Genomic DNA, 22235 nt, shown 5'->3' on the forward strand with positions numbered 1-22235 from the left:
GTCACATTAAGGACATCACATGTTTGTCTTGTAGGTGCACCTGTGTGTAAGCATACATAGTCTGTATGATCTTTTTTTGACCATCTCTTTCATTTTTCTGGAGCGAGGTGGTCTATCATTCATTGTGGCTGTGTTCTGGTGTAACTGCTCCGCCTGGTAAGCGACGTGTGAGGTTTTTGACGTTGCCTTAAAGCTCGAAACCCGGCAATTGCTGCTTGCAGCTATATTTAGGGTTTCGAGCACGAAGTGCTGAAAACCTATTGTATTTGTCTGTTTTATTATTATTATTATTATTATTATTATTATTATTATTATTATTTTTCCGCCATAAAACGCGTCGCCCAGCACAAACCGTAAGTCGTAGAAACTTGCCACTTGGTCAACTGGTTGTATATTAGCAGGCTACTCAGATACAGTGAATCAGCCAAATCGGCCCATAGGTGGCGCTATAGCAATGCCCGTCGCGTTGGGGCTCATAACTCCTAAACCGGACATCCTACACTCAAGTGTTTGGTATCATTGTAATCCCTGGCTCCAAACTTAAAAAATGTATATCTCCGATTTCATTTCCGGTATGCAAATTTTTTCGCTAATTTGCATAATATGCATTTCAAGCCAAAATGAACTAGTCCTAGGTTTTTTGCCCGATCGGAATCGTTCCAACGCAGGAGAAATCTGTGGAGAGAGTAGGTAAATAATTATCGAACAGAATGTGTAATTTCGCTTCAGTGTCACTAAGGGGCGCCAAAATTCAATACCGGAAGTAGACTATCTCCAGGAAAATGGCTATAACTCGTGAACGGTTAGAGATATCTTAACGCGGTTTGGTACACATGTGTATCAGCTCACTCCGGGGTCACAGGAAAAAATACGCGGATTTTGGCCACTAGGTGGCGCTATAATAAGCTTGAGGTCGAAAATGGCTATCACTACACAACCGTAAGCCCGATACACTTCATATTTGGTATGGTGTGTCTTTGTGCAATGTACCATGAGGGTCTAGAAGGACATTGGCGTATCTGCAAAAACATGGCCGTCATCGGCCAATGAAGTGTGAGGGCTGATTTGACAGGGTTAACGAAGGTCGATCGGAACGACACTCACTGTGCTTGTTCGTGTACTGCTCTTGAAGGCCTGTAAGAATTACGGTGTCATTTGGCCACTAGGGGGCGTAATACCGTATTTCGGTGCCTGTATCACGTGACGTTTGACATACATACACAAACATGACATCATATGATAGATCGGTTCATGACGAAAAACTTTGCCTCTGGAAGCGTTGCTGTCAATCAAACGGTTCGTTAGTTATTGGCGATAACGTTCAAACCTACTTTTGCGAACTAGTCCTAGGTTTTTCATCCGATCTGAACCTAACGAAAGCTGATTGATTCTGTGGAGTGGGAATATGAATAATTATCGAAAAAAAGTTGAAATTTGTATTCAAACACGCAAGGAGTGGCCAAAAACCGAACTGGGCGGAGCTTAAAACATTTAAACGGCCATAGCTCGAGAGGCGTTTGAGATATCATCATGGGGCTTGAATCATATGTGTAGGCCATCGGTCTAAGGTCGTGATATAAAAAGCTAGCCGATTGGACACTAGATGGCGCTATAACGGGGAAAATAGCACTAAATACTGTGATTATGCAATGGTTGCAGCTTTCACGCCTATAACTTTATCTGTGGTCAAGAGATTTTCATGGGAGTTGCTTTTTTTAGCATCCTGAATTGTTTCCGAGTCCTACGATACCAAGCATGCCAGATTTCGCCTTACAGTTAGTTCTGCACAGGAAAAAAGTGCTTAAAAAACACGCGCGAATAACTCCGCGAGGGTTATTCCGATCGACTCGAAACGACCATAGGAAGAACATTGCATTACCTTCTGAACAAAAAAGTCTATTGGCGTTATGTTAAAATTTTCATCAGAAATGGCCGAAAATTACAAAAAACGAAAAATTACCCCAAAATTTGTCGTTTTTACACAAAAATGGTTATACCTCCGCAACGAAATGTCATTTTTTCACCAGATTTGATACACTGATGTCTGAGCAGAGTCTGAGGCAATACCCAAAAAATAATATGCCTGCACCACTAGTTGGCCTCATAATTGAACAAAACCTTTGACATTGAGCGAGCCCAATGGTCTTACAACAGTTTTTTGACTAAACTGAAGTGTTTAGCCATGGTACTAGCTAGATGTAACAAAGTCATGACCTGACGTTGCATGCACAATTTTGTCGTAGCGCCACCCTGTGCTTATTTGTTATTTTCACTTAGAAGTGAGTAGAGAGCGGAGAGATTTCACTGAATGAGAGCCGTTTTCTTGCTGATAACTAATGTATTTAAGGTTGTATCTTCACCAAACGTATGCGTAATGACATGGTACTCGGAAATTCTGATGGCAGTCAGGACCTGAGGGAGCCTGCAGTTTCGGATGCATATTTTACACGCCTACAACTTTGGCTGCAGTCACCGTATTTTCATGGGACTTTTTTCACAGGAGTCCTGAATTGTTGCAGAGTCCAACGATACCAAACATGCCCGGTTTTGCCTTGTGCTTAGTCCTGGGGTTATCATAACACAATTCATGAGGACATTAAATAAGTCAAGCATTATCTTTCCAGCTGTGTTTGCTGTTCACTGTAGGTCCTTGCGGTCTGCTGCGCTGCTGTGTTTGTTTCTTATGTACACGTGTGCAGTCTGTTTGCACCATTGCACCATACCACGACTCAATGGCCTTGTAGTTCAACTAAACACGGCCATTTCTGAATTGTATGTTACGTTATAAATCTGAAAAACTAATTCTCCTTAACAAATTATCCTCATAACGTCACATTAAGGACATTACATGTTTGTCTTATAGGTGCACCTGTGTGTAAGCATACATAGTCTGTATGATCCTTTTTTGACCATCTCTTTCATTTTCTGGAGCGAGGTGGTCTAACATTCATTGTGGCTGTGTACGGGTTTAACTGCTCAGCCTGGTAAGCGAAGTGTGAGGTTTTTGACGTTGCCTTAAAGCTCGAAACCCGGCAATTGCTGCTTGCAGCTATATTTATTATTATTAGGGTTTCGAGCACGAAGTGCTGAAAACCTATTGTATTTGTCTGTTTTATTAGGGTTTCGAGCACGAAGTGCTGAAAACCTATTGTATTTGTCTGTTTTATTATTATTATTATTATTATTATTATTATTATTATTATTATTTTTCCGCCATAAAACGCGTCGCCCAGCACAAACCGTAAGTCGTAGAAACTTGCCACTTGGTCAACTGGTTGTATATTAGCAGGCTACTCAGATACAGTGAATCAGCCAAATCGGCCCATAGGTGGCGCTATAGCAATGCCCGACGCGTTGGGGCTCATAACTCCTAAACCGGACATCCTACACTCAAGTGTTTGGTATCATTGTAATCCTTGGCTCCAAACTTAAAAAATGTATATCTCCGATTTAATTTCCGGTATGCAAATTTTTTCGCTAATTTGCATAATATGCATTTCAAGCCAAACTGAACTAGTCCTAGGTTTTTCGCCCGATCGGAATCGTTCCAACGCAGGAGAAATCTGTGGAGTGAGTAGGTAAATAATTATCGAACAGAATGTGTAATTTCGCTTCAGTGTCACTAAGGGGCGCCAAAATTCAATACCGGAAGTAGACTATCTCCAGGAAAATGGCTATAACTCGTGAACGGTTAGAGATATCTTAACGCGGTTTGGTACACATGTGTATCAGCTCACTCCGGGGTAACAGGAAAAAATACGCGGATTTTGGCCACTAGGTGGCGCTATAATAAGCTTGAGGGTCGAAAATGGCTATCACTACACAACCGTAAGCCCGATACACTTCATATTTGGTATGGTGTGTCTTTGTGCAATGTACCATGAGGGTCTAGAAGGACATTGGCGTATCTGCAAAAACATGGCCGTCATCGGCCAATGAAGTGTGAGGGCTGATTTGACAGGGTTAACGAAGGTCGATCGGAACGACACTCACTGTGCTTGTTCGTGTACTGCTCTAGAAGGTCTGTAAGAATTATGGTGTCATTTGGCCACTAGGGGGCGTAATACCGTATGTCGGTGCCTGTATCACGTGACGTTTGACATACATACACAAACATGACATCATATGATAGATCGGTTCATGACGAAAAACTTTGCCTCTTAAAGCGTTGTTGTCAATCAAACGGTTCGTTAGTTATTGGCGATAACGTTCAAACCTACTTTTGCGAACTAGTCCTAGGTTTTTCATCCGATCTGAACCTAACGAAAGCTGATTGATTCTGTGGAGTGGGAATATGAATAATTATCGAAAAAAAGTTGAAATTTGTATTCAAACACGCAAGGAGTGGCCAAAAATCGAACTGGGCGGAGCTTAAAACATTTAAACGGCCATAACTCGAGAGGCGTTTGAGATATCATCATGGGGCTTGAATCATATGTGTAGGCCATCGGTCTAAGGTCGTGATATAAAAAGCTCCCCGATTGGACACTAGATGGCGCTATAACTGGGAAAATAGCACTAAATACTGTGATTATGCAATGGTTGCAACTTTCACGCCTATAACTTTATCTGTGGTCAAGAGATTTTCATGGGAGTTATTTTTTTAGCATCCTGAATTGTTTCCGAGTCCTACGATACCAAGCATGCCAGGTTTCGCCTTACGGTTAGTTCTGCACAGCAAAAATAGCACTTACAAAACATGCGCGAATAACTCTGCGAGGATTATTCCGATCGACTTTAAACGACCATAGGAAGAACATTGCATTACCTTCTGAACAAAAAAGTCCAGTGGCGTTATTTTAAAATTTCTATCAGAAATGGCAGAAAATTGCAAAAAACGAAAAATTACCTCAAAATTTTGTGTTTTTTACACATAGATGGTTATACCTCCGCAACGAAATGACATTTTTTCACCAGATTTGATACGCTGATGGCTGAGCAGAGTCTGAGGCAATACCCAAAAAATAATATGCCTGCACCACTCGTTGGCCTCATAATTTAACAAAACCTTTGACATTGAGCGAGCCCAATGGTCTTACAACTGTTTTTTTCACTAAACTAAAGTGTTCAGCCATGATACTAGCTAGATGTAACAAAGTCATGACCTGACGTTGCATGCACAATTTTGTCGTAGCGCCACCCTGTGGTTATTTGTTATTTTCACTTAAAAGTGAGTAGAGAGCAGAGAAATTTCACTGAATGAGAGCTGTTTTTTTGCTGATAGCTAATGTATTTAAGGTGTATCTTCGCCAAACGTATGCGTAATGACACAGTACTTGGTTATTCTGATGGCAGTCAGGACCTGAGGGAGCCTGCAGTTTTGTTGCACCAACACCTAGTGGTCGGAAGCATATTTTAGAAACGTAAATCTTTGGCTGCAGTCACCGTATTTTCATGGGACTTTTTTCACAGGAGTCCTGAATTGTTGCAGAGTCCAACGATACCAAACATGCCAGGTTTTGCCTTATGCTTAGTCCTGGAGTTATCAGAACACAATTAAGGAGGACATTAAATAAGTCAAGTATTATCTTTCCAGCTGTGTTTGCTGTCCACTGTAGGTCCTTGCGGTTTGCTGCGCTGCTGTGTGTGTGTTTTATGTGCACTTCTGCAGTCTGTTTACACCATTGCACCATACCACGACTCAATGGCCTTGTAGTTCAACTAAACACGGCCATTTCTGAATTGTATGTTACGGTATAAATCTGAAAAACTAATTCTCGTTAACAAATTATCTGAATGACTTAACATTAAGGACGTGACATATTTGTCCTATAGGTGCACCTGTGTGTAAGCATACATAGTCTGTATGAACCGTTTCTGACCATCTCTTTCGTTTTTCTGCATGCGATGTGATGTATCAGCCTGGTCGACGACGTCTGACGTCTCTGACGTGCTTTAATGCTCGAAACCCGGTAAATGCTGCTTGCAGCTTTAATTATTATTATTATTATTATTATTATTATTTTTCCGCCATAAAACGCGTCGCCCAGCACAAACCGTAAGTCGTAGAAACTTGCCACTTGGTCAACTGGTTGTATATTAGCAGGCTACTCAGATACAGTGAACCAGCCAAATCGGCCCATAGGTGGCGCTATAGCAATGCCCGACGCGTTTGGGCTCATAACTCCTAAACCGGCCATCATACACTCAAGTGTTTGATATCATTGTAATCCCTGGCTCCAAACTTAAAAAATGTATATCTCCGTTTTCATTTCCGTCATGAAAATTTTTCCGCTATTTTCGATTTTGTCGAAAAAAATAAAAACGAACTAGTCCTAGGTTTTTCGCCCGATCGGAATCATTCCAGTGCTAAAATGTTCCTTGGAGTTTGAATATCAATAATTATCAAAAAAAAGTTGAACTTTCGACTCACGGTCAACATGCCACGCCCACACGTCTGAATTGTGGGCAGGCACTAGAACATTATTGGCTATAACTGGGGACAGGAATGAAGTATCAACACGACACTTGGTACTTGTGATGAGAGTCATGGCCTGAGGTTTCATGCATCGTTTCGTCACAGCGCCACCTAGTGGTCATACGAATCGAATAATGCTTATAACTTCGGCTGAGTTTAACGTATTTTCATGCGACGTTTTTCCTTGGAGTCCTGAATTGTTGCCGAGTCCAATGATACCAAGCATGCCAGGTTTTGCTTTACGGTTGGTTCTGCACAGGAAAATAGCGCTTAAAAAACATGCGCGAATAACTCCGCGAGGGTTCCTCCGATCGACTCGAAACGACCATAGGAAGAATATTGTATTACCTTCTGAACAAAAAGTTCTATTGGCATTATGTTAAAATTTCCATCAGAAATGGCCGAAAATTGCAAAAAACGAAAAATTTACTCCAAATTTGGTGTTTTTTACACATAAATGGTTATAACTCCGCAACGAAATGATATTTTTTTACCAGATTTGATACGCTGATGTCTGAGCAGAGTCTGAGGCAATACAAAAAAAATGGTATGCCTGCACCACTAGTTGGCCTCATAATTGAACAAAACCTTTGACGTTGAGCTAGCACAATGGTCATACAACAGTTTTTTTCACTAAACTTAAGTGTATAGCCATGATACTAGCTAGATGTAACACATTCATGACGTTGCATGCACAAGTTTTTCATAGCGCCACCTAGTGGTTATTTGTTATTTTGACTTAAAAATACTGCAACCTTATATCTAAAATCATGAGTCATCGTGGATTATGCCTTTCATGGCTTTGAGTATAATCATTGGTGGATTGCAATTCACTCCCTAGCAACCAATCAGAATACCCTAGCAACCATTTAGCAAGAGCTGTATCTTTGTATCAGAACATCGTAGAGATATGGGGTTCGGCTCGTTTGACTTTTTTACACTATTTTAACATTTTGTGACCCAAGTTTTGCCACTGTAAGCACCACAAACATTTCCTTCAGTGTTCTATTTGTCAATGCTTCGTGAGAAGAGAGGGAGACATTTCACTGAATGATAGCACCTTTTTTGCTGATGACTTTGAACAGGTGTGTGAGGTAGCTTATTTTTTATAATTTATTTTGTACAATTCAGCAAAACTACACAGGCATGCCCTGAAAGGTCTTAAGGTCCCAAATCGCTTGAACCCGACTCAATGGCCTTGTAATTCAACTAAACACGGCCATTTCTGAATTGTATTTTACGGTATAAATCTGAAAAACTAATTCTCGTTAACAAATTATCAGAATGACTTAACATTAAGGATGTGACATGTTTGTCCTATAGGTGCACCTGTGTGTAAGCTACATAGTCTGTCTGAACCGTTTCTGACCATCTCTTACGTTTTTCTGGATGCGATGTGGTGTATCAGCCTGGTCGACGACATCTGACATGTTGTATGTGCTTTAATGCTCGAAACCCGGTAAACGCTGCTTGCAGCTTTAATTAGGGTTTCGAGCACGAAGTGCTGAAAACCTATTGTATTTGTCTGTTTTATTATTATTATTATTATTATTATTATTATTATTATTATTTTTCCGCCATAAAACGCGTCGCCCAGCACAAACCGTAAGTCGTAGAAACTTGCCACTTGGTCAACTGGTTGTATATTAGCAGGCTACTCAGATACAGTGAATCAGCCAAATCGGCCCATAGGTGGCGCTATAGCAATGCCCGACGCGTTGGGGCTCATAACTCCTAAACCGGACATCCTACACTCAAGTGTTTGGTATCATTGTAATCCCTGGCTCCAAACTTAAAAAATGTATATCTCCGATTTCATTTCCGTCATGAAAAATGTTCCGCTATTTTCGATTTTGTTGAAAAAAATAAAAACGAACTAGTCCTAGGTTTTTCGCCCGATCGGAATCATTCCAGTGCTAAAATGTTCCTTGGAGTTTGAATATCAATAATTATCAAAAAAAAGTTGAACTTTCGACTCACGGTCAACATGCCACGCCCACACGTCTGAATTGTGGGCAGGCACTAGAACATTATTGGCTATAACTGGGGACAGGAATGAAGTATCAACACGACACTTGGTACTTGTGATGAGAGTCATGGCCTGAGGTTTCATGCATCGTTTCGTCACAGCGCCACCTAGTGGTCATACGAATCGAATAATGCTTATAACTTAGGCTGAGTTTAACGTATTTTCATGCGACGTTTTTCCTTGGACTCCTGAATTGTTGCCGAGTCCAATGATACCAAGCATGCCAGGTTTTGCTTTACGGTTGGTTCTGCACAGCAAAATAGCACTTAAAAAACATGCGCGAATAACTCCGCGAGGGTTCATCCGATCGACTCGAAACAACCATAGGAAGAATATTGTATTACCTTCTGAACAAAAAAGTCTATTGGCATTATGTTAAAATTTCCATCAGAAATGGCCGAAAATTGCAAAAAACGAAAAATTTACTCCAAATTTTGTGTTTTTTACACATAAATGGTTATAACTCCGCAACGAAATGATATTTTTTTACCAGATTTGATACGCTGATGTCTGAGCAGAGTCTGAGGCAATACAAAAAAAATGGTATGCCTGCACCACTAGTTGGCCTCATAATTGAACAAAACCTTTGACGTTGAGCTAGCACAATGGTCATACAACAGTTTTTTTCACTAAACTTAAGTGTATAGCCATGATACTAGCTAGATGTAACACATTCATGACGTTGCATGCACAAGTTTTTCATAGCGCCACCTAGTGGTTATTTGTTATTTTGACTTAAAAATACTGCAACCTTATATCTAAAATCATGAGTCATCGTGGATTATGCCTTTCATGGCTTTGAGTATAATCATTGGTGGATTGCAATTCACTCCCTAGCAACCAATCAGAATACCCTAGCAACCATTTAGCAAGAGCTGTATCTTTGTATCAGAACATCGTAGAGATATGGGGTTTGGCTCGTTTGACTTTTTTACACTATTTTAACATTTTGTGACCCAAGTTTTGCCACTGTAAGCACCACAAACATTTTCTTCAGTGTTCTATTTGTCAATGCTTCGTGAGAAGAGAGGGAGACATTTCACTGAATGATAGCACCTTTTTTGCTGATGACTTTGAACAGGTGTGTGAGGTAGCTTATTTTTTATAATTTATTTTGTACAATTCAGCAAAACTACACAGGCATGCCCTTAAAGGTCTTAAGGTCCCAAATCGCTTGAACCCGACTCAATGGCCTTGTAATTCAACTAAACACGGCCATTTCTGAATTGTATTTTACGGTATAAATCTGAAAAACTAATTCTCGTTAACAAATTATCAGAATGACTTAACATTAAGGATGTGACATGTTTGTCCTATAGGTGCACCTGTGTGTAAGCTACATAGTCTGTCTGAACCGTTTCTGACCATCTCTTACGTTTTTCTGGATGCGATGTGGTGTATCAGCCTGGTCGACGACATCTGACATGTTGTATGTGCTTTAATGCTCGAAACCCGGTAAACGCTGCTTGCAGCTTTAATTATTATTATTATTATTATTTTTCCGCCATAAAACGCGTCGCCCAGCACAAACCGTAAGTCGTAGAAACTTGCCACTTGGTCAACTGGTTGTATATTAGCAGGCTACTCAGATACAGTGAATCAGCCAAATCGGCCCATAGGTGGCGCTATAGCAATGCCCGACGCGTTGGGGCTCATAACTCCTAAACCGGACATCCTACACTCAAGTGTTTGGTATCATTGTAATCCCTGGCTCCAAACTTAAAAAATGTATATCTCCGATTTCATTTCCGGTATGCAAATTTTTTCGCTAATTTGCATAATATGCATTTCAAGCCAAACTGAACTAGTCCTAGGTTTTTCGCCCGATCGGAATCGTTCCAATGCAGGAGAAATCTGTGGAGTGAGTAGGTAAATAATTATCGAACAGAATGTGTAATTTCGCTTCAGTGTCACTAAGGGGCGCCAAAATTCAATACCGGAAGTAGACTATCTCCAGGTAAATGGCTATAACTCGTGAACGGTTAGAGATATCTTAACGCGGTTTGGTACACATGTGTATCAGCTCACTCCGGGGTCACAGGAAATAATACGCGGATTTTGGCCAGTAGGTGGCGCTATAATAAGCTTGAGGGTCGAAAATGGCTATCACTACACAACCGTAAGCCCGATACACGTCATATTTGGTATGGTGTGTCTTTGTGCAATGTACCATGAGGGTCTAGAAGGACATTGGCGTATCTGCAAAAACATGGCCGTCATCGGCCAATGAAGTGTGAGGGCTGATTTGACAGGGTTAACGAAGGTCGATCGGAACGACACTCACTGTGCTTGTTCGTGTACTGCTCCATAAGGTCTGTAAGAATTATGGTGTCATTTGGCCACTAGGGGGCGTAATACCGTATTTCGGTGCCTGTATCACGTGACGTTTGACATACATACACAAACATGACATCATATGATAGATCGGTTCATGACGAAAAACTTTGCCTCTTGAAGCGTTGCTGTCAATCAAACGTTTCGTTAGTTATTGGCGATAACGTTCAAACCTACTTTTGCGAACTAGTCCTAGGTTTTTCATCCGATTTGAACCTAACGAAAGCTGATTGATTCTGTGGAGTGGGAATATGAATAATTATCGAAAAAAAGTTGAAATTTGTATTCAAACACGCAAGGAGTGGCCAAAAACCGAACTGGGCGGAGCTTAAAACATTTAAACGGCCATAACTCGAGAGGCGTTTGAGATATCATCATGGGGCTTGAATCATATGTGTAGGCCATCGGTCTAAGGTCGTGATATAAAAAGCTTGCTGATCGGACAATAGGTGGCGCCATACCGGGAAAGATGGCATTAAATGCTGTGATTATCCAACGGTTGCACTTTATAAGCCTATAACTCTATCTGTGATCAACGAATTTCCATGGGAGTTGCTTTTGTATGATCCTGAACTGTTTTTGAATCCTACGATACCAAGCATGCCAGGTTTCGAATTACGGTTCGATCAGAACTACGTCTTCCCACATAAAAAACAATCACTAATAGCTTCGTAACCGTAACTCCTATCGATTCGAAAACACCATAGGAAGAACAATGCAATAGCTTCTGAACAAAAAAGTATATTGGCGTTATATTAAAATTTCCATCAGAAATGGCCGAAAATTGTGAAAAACCAAAATAGTCCTATAGGTGCACGTGTGTTTAAGCATACATAGTCTGTATGAACCGTTTCTGACCATCTCTTTCGTTTTTGTGTGATGCTGGATCAGCCTAATCGACGACGTGTGACGTCTTTGACGTGCCTTAATGCTCGAAACCCGGTAAATGCTGCTTGCAGCTTTAATTATTATTATTTTTCCGCCATAAAACGCGTCGCCCAGCACAAACCGTAAGTCGTAGAAACTTGCCACTTGGTCAACTGGTTGTATATTAGCAGGCTACTCAGATACAGTGAACCAGCCAAATCGGCCCATAGGTGGCGCTATAGCAATGCCCGACGCGTTTGGGCTCATAACTCCTAAACCGGCCATCATACACTCAAGTGTTTGATATCATTGTAATCCCTGGCTCCAAACTTAAAAAATGTATATCTCCGTTTTCATTTCCGTCATGAAAAATTTTCCGCTATTTTCGATTTTGTCGAAAAAAATAAAAACGAACTAGTCCTAGGTTTTTCGCCCGATCGGAATCATTCCAGTGCTAAAATGTTCCTTGGAGTTTGAATATCAATAATTATCAAAAAAAAGTTGAACTTTAGACTCACAGTCAACATGCCACGCCCACACGTCTGAATTGTTGGCAGGCACTAGAACATTATTGGCTATAACTGGGGACAGGAATGAAGTATCAACACGACACTTGGTACTTGTGATGAGAGTCATGGCCTGAGGTTTCATGCATCGTTTCGTCACAGCGCCACCTAGTGGTCATACGAATCGAATAATGCTTATAACTTCGGCTGAGTTTAACGTATTTTCATGCGACGTTTTTCCTTGGAGTCCTGAATTGTTGCCGAGTCCAATGATACCAAGCATGCCAGGTTTTGCTTTACGGTTGGTTCTGCACAGGAAAATAGCGCTTAAAAAACATGCGCGAATAACTCCGCGAGGGTTCCTCCGATCGACTCGAAACAACCATAGGAAGAATATTGTATTACCTTCTGAACAAAAAGTTTTATTGGCATTATGTTAAAATTTCCATCAGAAATGGCCGAAAATTGCAAAAAACGAAAAATTTACTCCAAATTTTGTGTTTTTTACACATAAATGGTTATAACTCCACAACGAAATGATATTTTTTTACCAGATTTGATACGCTGATGTCTGAGCAGAGTCTGAGGCAATACAAAAAAAATGGTATGCCTGCACCACTAGTTGGCCTCATAATTGAACAAAACCTTTGACGTTGAGCTAGCACAATGGTCATACAACAGTTTTTTTCACTAAACTTAAGTGTATAGCCATGATACTAGCTAGATGTAACACATTCATGACGTTGCATGCACAAGTTTTTCATAGCGCCACCTAGTGGTTATTTGTTATTTTGACTTAAAAATACTGCAACCTTATATCTAAAATCATGAGTCATCGTGGATTATGCCTTTCATGGCTTTGAGTATAATCATTGGTGGATTGCAATTCACTCCCTAGCAACCAATCAGAATACCCTAGCAACCATTTAGCAAGAGCTGTATCTTTGTATCAGAACATCGTAGAGATATGGGGTTCGGCTCGTTTGACTTTTTTACACTATTTTAACATTTTGTGACCCAAGTTTTGCCACTGTAAGCACCACAAACATTTCCTTCAGTGTTCTATTTGTTAATGCTTCGTGAGAAGAGAGGGAGACATTTCACTGAATGATAGCACCTTTTTTGCTGATGACTTTGAACAGGTGTGTGAGGTAGCTTATTTTTTATAATTTATTTTGTACAATTCAGCAAAACTACACAGGCATGCCCTGAAAGGTCTTAAGGTCCCAAATCGCTTGAACCCGACTCAATGGCCTTGTAATTCAACTAAACACGGCCATTTCTGAATTGTATTTTACGGTATAAATCTGAAAAACTAATTATTGTTAACAAATTATCAGAATGACTTAACATTAAGGATGTGACATGTTTGTCCTATAGGTGCACCTGTGTGTAAGCTACATAGTCTGTCTGAACCGTTTCTGACCATCTCTTACGTTTTTCTGGATGCGATGTGGTGTATCAGCCTGGTCGACGACATCTGACATGTTGTATGTGCTTTAATGCTCGAAACCCGGTAAACGCTGCTTGCAGCTTTAATTATTAGGGGTTCAAGCCCGAAGGGCTGAAACCCTATTGTATTTGTATGGATTTTTATTATTATTATTATTATTATTATTATTTTTATTATTTTTCTTCTGCCGTAAAACGGATCGTGCAGACCAAACCGTAAGGCCTAGAGACTTGAGACTTGGCCAAATGGTAGGTCTCATTCGTGCGCGAAGTTGACAGAGTGTCATCCCAATCGGCCTATGGGGGGCGCTACAGCGATGGCAAACGCGTTGATGCTCATAACTTCCACAATTCTTGTCCAAATGTCAAGTGTCTTATATCACTGGATTCCTTGCGTCTAGACGAACAAAATGTATATCTCTTCGATTTCATTTCCGTCATTAAAAATTTTCCGCTATTTTCGATTTTGTCGAAAAAAATAAAAACGAACTAGTCCTAGGTTTTTCGCTCGATCGGAATCGTTTCGGTGCTAAAATGTTCCTTGGAGTTCGAATATCAATAATTATTGAAAAAAAGTTGAACTTTCGACTCACGGTCGACATGCCACGCCCAAACGTCTGAAGTGTGCGCAGCCACTAGGGATATATTGGCTATAGCTGCGGACAGGAATGAAGTATCAACACGACACTTGGCACTTGTGATGACAGTCATGGCCTGAGGTGGCATGCCTCGTTTCGTCACAGCGCCACCTAGTGGTCAGACGAATCATTTAAACGCTTATAGCTTAGGCTGAGTTTAACGTATTTTCATGCAACTTTTTTCCTTGGAGTCCTGAATTGTTGCCGAGTCCAACGATACCGAGCATGCCAGGTTTTGCTTTACGGTTGGTTCTGCACAGGAAAATAGCGCTTAAAAAACATGCGCGAATAACTCCGCGAGGGTTATTCCGATCGACTCGAAACGACCATAGGAAGAACATTGTATTACCTTCTGAACAAAAAGTTCTATTGGCGTTATGTTAAAATTTCCATCAGAAATGGCCGAAAATTGCAAAAAACGAAAAATTACCTCAAAATTTTGTGTTTTTACACATAAATGGTTATAACTCCGCAACGAAATGATATTTTTTCACCAGATTTGATACGCTGATGTATGAGCACAGTCTGAGGCAATACAAAAAAAATGGTATGCCTGCACCACTAGTTGGCCTCCTAATTGAACAAAACCTTTGACATTGAGCAAGCCCAATGGTCATAAAACTGTTTTTTCACTAAACTAAAGTGTGTAGCCATGATACTAGCTCGATGTAACACAGTCATGACCTGAGATTCCATGCACGAGTTTGTCATAGCGCCACCTAGTGGTAATTTGTTATTTTCACTTAAAATACTGTAACCTTACATTTAAAATCATGAGTCATCATGGATTATTCCTTTCATGACTTTGAGTATAATCATTGGTGGATTGCAAGTCACTCCCTAGCAACCAATGAGCATACCCTAGCAACCATTTAGCAAGAGCTGTATCTCTGTATCAGAACATCGTAGAGACATGGGGTTCAGCTTTTTTGACTCATTAACAGTATTTTAACATTTTGTGACCCGAGTTTTGCCAATGCAAGCACCACAAACATTTCTTTCATTGTTCCATTTGTCAATGTTCCGTGAGAAGAAAGGGAGACATTTCACTGAATGATAGCACTTTTTTGCTGATAACTTTGAACACGTGTGTCTGGTATCTTATTTTTCATCATTTATTTTGTACAATGCAGCAAATCTACACAGCCATGCCCTTAAAGGTCTTAATGTCCCAAATCGCTTGAACCCCGGTAATCGCTGCTTGCAGCTATATTTAGGGTTTCGAGCACGAAGTGCTGAAAACCTATTGTATTTGTCTGTTTTATTATTATTATTAGGGTTTCGAGCACGAAGTGCTGAAAACCTATTGTATTTGTCTGTTTTATTAGGGTTTCGAGCACGAAGTGCTGAAAACCTATTGTATTTGTCTGTTTTATTATTATTATTATTATTATTATTATTATTATTATTTTTCCGCCATAAAACGCGTCGCCCAGCACAAACCGTAAGTCGTAGAAACTTGCCACTTGGTCAACTGGTTGTATATTAGCAGGCTACTCAGATACAGTGAATCAGCCAAATCGGCCCATAGGTGGCGCTACAGCAATGCCCGACGGGTTGGGGCTCATAACTCCTAAACCGGACATCCTACACTCAAGTGTTTGGTATCATTGTAATCCCTGGCTCCAAACTTAAAAAATGTATATCTCCGATTTCATTTCCGGTATGCAAATTTTTTCGCTAATTTGCATAATATGCATTTCAAGCCAAAATGAACTAGTCCTAGGTTTTTCGCCCGATCGGAATCGTTCCAACGCAGGAGAAATCTGTGGAGTGAGTAGGTAAATAATTATCGAACAGAATGTGTAATTTCGCTTCAGTGTCACTAAGGGGCGCCAAAATTCAATACCGGAAGTAGACTATCTCCAGGAAAATGGCTATAACTCGTGAACGGTTAGAGATATCTTAACGCGGTTTGGTACACATGTGTATCAGCTCACTCCCGGGTCACAGGAAAAAATACGCGGATTTTGGCCACTAGGTGGCGCTATAATAAGCTTGAGGTCGAAAATGGCTATCACTACACAACCGTAAGCCCGATACACTTCATATTTGGTATGGTGTGTCTTTGTGCAATGTACCATGAGGGTCTAGAAGGACATTGGCGTATCTGCAAAAACATGGCCGTCATCGGCCAATGAAGTGTGAGGGCTGATTTGACAGGGTTAACGAAGGTCGATCGGAACGACACTCACTGTGCTTGTTCGTGTACTGCTCCAGAAGGTCTGTAAGAATTATGGTGTCATTTCGCCACTAGGGGGCGTAATACCGTATTTCGGTGCCTGTATCACGTGACGTTTGACATACACACACAAACATGACATCATATGATAGATCGGTTCATGACGAAAAACTTTGCCTCTTGAAGCGTTGCTGTCAATCAAACGGTTCGTTAGTTATTGGCGATAACGTTCAAATCTACTTTTGCGAACTAGTCCTAGGTTTTTCATCCGATCTGAACCTAACGAAAGCTGATTGATTCTGTGGAGTGAGAATATGAATAATTATCGAAAAAAAGTTGAAATTTGTATTCAAACACGGAAGGAGTGGCCAAAAACCGAACTGGGCGGAGCTTAAAACATTTAAACGGCCATAACTCGAGAGGCGTTTGAGATATCATGATGGGGCTTGAATCATATGTGTAGGCCATAGGTCTAAGGTCGTGATATAAAAAGCTCGCCGATTGGACACTAGATGGCGCTATAACGGGGAAAATAGCACTAAATACTGTGATTATGCAATGGTTGCAACTTTCACGCCTATAACTTTATCTGTGGTCAAGAGATTTTCATGGGAGTTATTTTTTTAGCATCCTGAATTGTTTCCGAGTCCTACGATACCAAGCATGCCAGGTTTCGCCTTACGGTTAGTTCTGCACAGCAAAAATAGCACTTACAAAACATGCGCGAATAACTCTGCGAGGATTATTCCGATCGACTTTAAACGACCATAAGAAAAACATTGCATTACCTTCTGAACAAAAAAGTCTATTGGCGTTATGTTAAAATTTCTATCAGAAATGGCAGAAAATTGCAAAAAACGAAAAATTACCTCAAAATTTTGTGTTTTTACACATAAATGGTTATACCTCCGCAACGAAATGACATTTTTTCACCAGATTTGATACGCTGATGGCTGAGCAGAGTCTGAGGCAATACCCAAAAAATAATATGCCTGCACCACTCGTTGGCCTCATAATTGAACAAAACCTTTGACATTGAGCGAGCCCAATGGTCTTACAACTGTTTTTTTCACTAAACTAAAGTGTTCAGCCATGATACTAGCTAGATGTAACAAAGTCATGACCTGACGTTGCATGCACAATTTTGTCGTAGCGCCACCCTGTGGTTATTTGTTATTTTCACTTAAAAGTGAGTAGAGAGCAGAGAAATTTCACTGAATGAGAGCTGTTTTTTTGCTGATAGCTAATGTATTTAAGGTTGTATCTTCGCCAAACGTATGCGTAATGACACAGTACTTGGTAATTCTGATGGCAGTCAGGACCTGAAGGAGCCTGCAGTTTTGTTGCACCAACACCTAGTGGTCGGAAGCATATTTTAGAAACCTAAATCTTTGGCTGCAGTCACCGTATTTTCATGGGACTTGTTTCACAGGAGTCCTGAATTGTTGCAGAGTCCAACGATACCAAACATGCCAGGTTTTGCCTTATGCTTAGTCCTGGAGTTATCAGAACACAATTAAGGAGGACATTAAATAAGTCAAGCATTATCTTTCCAGCTGTGTTTGCTGTCCACTGTAGGTCCTTGCGGTTTGCTGCGCTGCTGTGTGTGTGCCTTATGTGCACGTCTGCAGTCTGTTTACACCATTGCACCATACCACGACTCAATGGCCTTGTAGTTCAACTAAACACGGCCATTTCTGAATTGTATGTTACGGTACAAATCTGAAAAACTAATTCTCGTTAACAAATTATCTGAATGACTTAACATTAAGGACGTGACATATTTGTCCTATAGGTGCACCTGTGTGTAAGCATACATAGTCTGTATGAACCGTTTCTGACCATCTCTTTCGTTTTTCTGCATGCGATGTGGTGTATCAGCCTGGTCGACGACGTCTGACGTCTCTGACGTGCTTTAATGCTCGAAACCCGGTAAATGCTGCTTGCAGCTTTAATTATTATTATTATTATTATTATTATTATTATTATTATTATTATTATTTTTCCGCCATAAAACGCGTCGCCCAGCACAAACCGTAAGTCGTAGAAACTTGCCACTTGGTCAACTGGTTGTATATTAGCAGGCTACTCAGATACAGTGAATCAGCCAAATCGGCCCATAGGTGGCGCTATAGCAATGCCCGACGCGTTGGGGCTCATAACTCCTAAACCGGACATCCTACACTCAAGTGTTTGGTATCATTGTAATCCCTGGCTCCAAACTTAAAAAATGTATATCTCCGATTTCATTTCCGTCATGAAAAATTTTCCGCTATTTTCGATTTTGTCGAAAAAAATAAAAACGAACTAGTCCTAGGTTTTTCGCCCGATCGGAATCATTCCAGTGCTAAAATGTTCCTTGGAGTTTGAATATCAATAATTATCAAAAAAAAGTTGAACTTTCGACTCACGGTCAACATGCCACGCCCACACGTCTGAATTGTGGGCAGGCACTAGAACATTATTGGCTATAACTGGGGACAGGAATGAAGTATCAACACGACACTTGGTACTTGTGATGAGAGTCATGGCCTGAGGTTTCATGCATCGTTTCGTCACAGCGCCACCTAGTGGTCATACGAATCGAATAATGCTTATAACTTAGGCTGAGTTTAACGTATTTTCATGCGACGTTTTTCAATGGACTCCTGAATTGTTGCCGAGTCCAATGATACCAAGCATGCCAGGTTTTGCTTTACGGTTGGTTCTGCACAGGAAAATAGCACTTAAAAAACATGCGCGAATAACTCCGCGAGGGTTCATCCGATCGACTCGAAACAACCATAGGAAGAATATTGTATTACCTTCTGAACAAAAAGTTCTATTGGCATTATGTTAAAATTTCCATCAGAAATGGCCGAAAATTGCAAAAAACGAAAAATTTACTCCAAATTTTGTGTTTTTTACACATAAATGGTTATAACTCCGCAACGAAATGATATTTTTTTACCAGATTTGATACGCTGATGTCTGAGCAGAGTCTGAGGCAATACAAAAAAAATGGTATGCCTGCACCACTAGTTGGCCTCATAATTGAACAAAACCTTTGACGTTGAGCTAGCACAATGGTCATACAACAGTTTTTTTCACTAAACTTAAGTGTATAGCCATGATACTAGCTAGATGTAACACATTCATGACGTTGCATGCACAAGTTTTTCATAGCGCCACCTAGTGGTTATTTGTTATTTTGACTTAAAAACACTGCAACCTTATATCTAAAATCATGAGTCATCGTGGATTATGCCTTTCATGGCTTTGAGTGTAATCATTGGTGGATTGCAATTCACTCCCTAGCAACCAATCAGAATACCCTAGCAACCATTTAGCAAGAGCTGTATCTTTGTATCAGAACATCGTAGAGATATGAGTTTCGGCTCGTTTGACTTTTTTACACTATTTTAACATTTTGTGACCCAAGTTTTGCCACTGTAAGCACCACAAACATTTCCTTCAGTGTTCTATTTGTCAATGCTTTGTGAGAAGAGAGGGAGACATTTCACTGAATGATAGCACCTTTTTTGCTGATGACTTTGAACAGGTGTGTGAGGTAGCTTATTTTTTATAATTTATTTTGTACAATTCAGCAAAACTACACAGGCATGCCCTTAAAGGTCTTAAGGTCCCAAATCGCTTGAACCTGACTCAATGGCATTGAAATTCAACTAAACACGGCCATTTCTGAATTGTATTTTACGGTATAAATCTGAAAAACTAATTCTCGTTAACAAATTATCAGAATGACTTAACATTAAGGCTGTGACATGTTTGTCCTATAGGTGCACCTGTGTGTAAGCTACATAGTCTGTCTGAACCGTTTCTGACCATCTCTTACGTTTTTCTGGATGCGATGTGGTGTATCAGCCTGGTCGACGACATCTGACATGTTGTATGTGTTTTAATGCTCGAAACCCGGTAAACGCTGCTTGCAGCTTTAATTATTAGGGGTTCAAGCCCGTAGGGCTGAAACCCTATTGTATTTGTATGGATTTTTATTATTCTAGTTATTATTTTTCTTCTGCCGTAGAACGGATCGTGCAGACCAAACCGTAAGGCCTAGAGACTTGAGACTTGGCCAAATGGTAGGACCCAATTTGGGGAGAGGTTGATAGAGTATCAACCCGATTGGCCTATAGGTGGCGCTATAGCGATAACAAACGCGTTGATGCTCATAACTCCCAGAATTCTTGTCCAAATGTCAAGTGTCTTATATCCCTGGATTCCTTGCGTCAAGACGAACAAAACGTATATCTCCGATTTCATTTCCGTCATGAAAATTTTTTCGCTATTTTCGATTTTGTCGAAAAAAATAAAAACGAACTAGTCCTAGGTTTTTTGTCCGATCGGAACCGTTCCAGTGCTGTAATATTCCTTGGAGTGTGAATATGAAAAGTTATCAAAAAAAAGTTGAACTTTATACTCGTCGTCGTCAAGCCACGCCCAAACGCCCCCAATGGGCGGAGCCTCTTGGACTTCAACGGCTGTAACTTGGGATTGGAAAGAGGTATCGAAACCAAATTTGGTACACATATACAGCGGACTATTCTGGGGTCACGTGCAAAAAAATGCATCGCTTGACCACTAGTTGGCGCTATAACACTACTTCAACTTTGAAGAGCTGTAACTAGAGAAATATGGGACCGATCAACTTGAGATTTGGCACGGGTGCTCTTGGTCTAGGGTACTATCTGTGTGGGAAAGGAATTTTGCGTAGCTCAAAAAACATGGTCGCCATCGGCCAATCAAGATAAAGCAGCTATTGGGCAGGGTTAACGGAGGCCGATCGAAACGAAACGTGGTGGACCTGTTTGTCTCTTGGCCATGAAGGTCTGTGCAGAGTAAGAAAAAATTCGGCCTCCGGGAGGCGCTATCACGTTTTTTCAATGTTTAAGTGATTGTGTATTATGCAGTGTTTCAGATATCAACAAGATCTTTATATCATTTAATAGAGCTCCATTTAATGAACAACTTTTCCTCAAGAAGCACTTGTCTCAGTCGAATCGTTTGTTAGATATTCATAATTTTCTCTTAAACCTACTTTTGCGAACTAGTCCTAGGTTTTTTGACCGATCTGAACCAATCCAGTGCTGGAATATTCCTTAGACACTGAATATCAATAATTATCAAAAAAAGTTGAACTTTGCACTCGTCGTCGCAACACTACGGTCAAAAGTACGAAGAGGCGGGGCCACAAATACTTAAATTGCTATCATTTATGATAGGAATGAGATATCAACATGAAACTTGGTACACATATGTATAGACCCAAGCTGAGGTCACATGCAAAAAATTGCAGAGATTGTCCATTAGGTGGCGCTATAACTTAAGAACAAATAACCATAACTATAGCATATGTATATGACACATAAATATTTGTCTGACCTACTTGTTATTTTGCACATTACATCTACTTTCAGGTTCTTATAATGGTCTATGAGGATAATTATTTATCTTTGAAAACATGCCACTCAACAGCCAACCAGTATTAACCATGTACGAGTCAAGCCTAATGGTGTGTGATTACAACTAAACTCATGGGACTGTTGGTCTTATGTTTCCAAGTGTCTGTGAGGATTTTTAGTTCATCTTTCTGAAAATCTTTGCATCTAACACAATGTGTGCAAAGTAAACAGTTCTCTAGATCAGTGGTTCTCAACACACCTGCTTCACATAATCAGCACAATAGTAGAGATCTCTATTAACTAAACTGATTGTGTCAGATGAGAGAAACATACAAAATGTGCAGAGCAGTGGTTCTCCAGAAACGGAGTAGAGAACCACTGCTCTATATGTTTATGATTATATGAAA

Source organism: Paramisgurnus dabryanus, chromosome 1, assembly GCF_030506205.2.
Source record: "Paramisgurnus dabryanus chromosome 1, PD_genome_1.1, whole genome shotgun sequence".
Lineage (NCBI taxonomy): Eukaryota > Metazoa > Chordata > Actinopteri > Cypriniformes > Cobitidae > Paramisgurnus > Paramisgurnus dabryanus.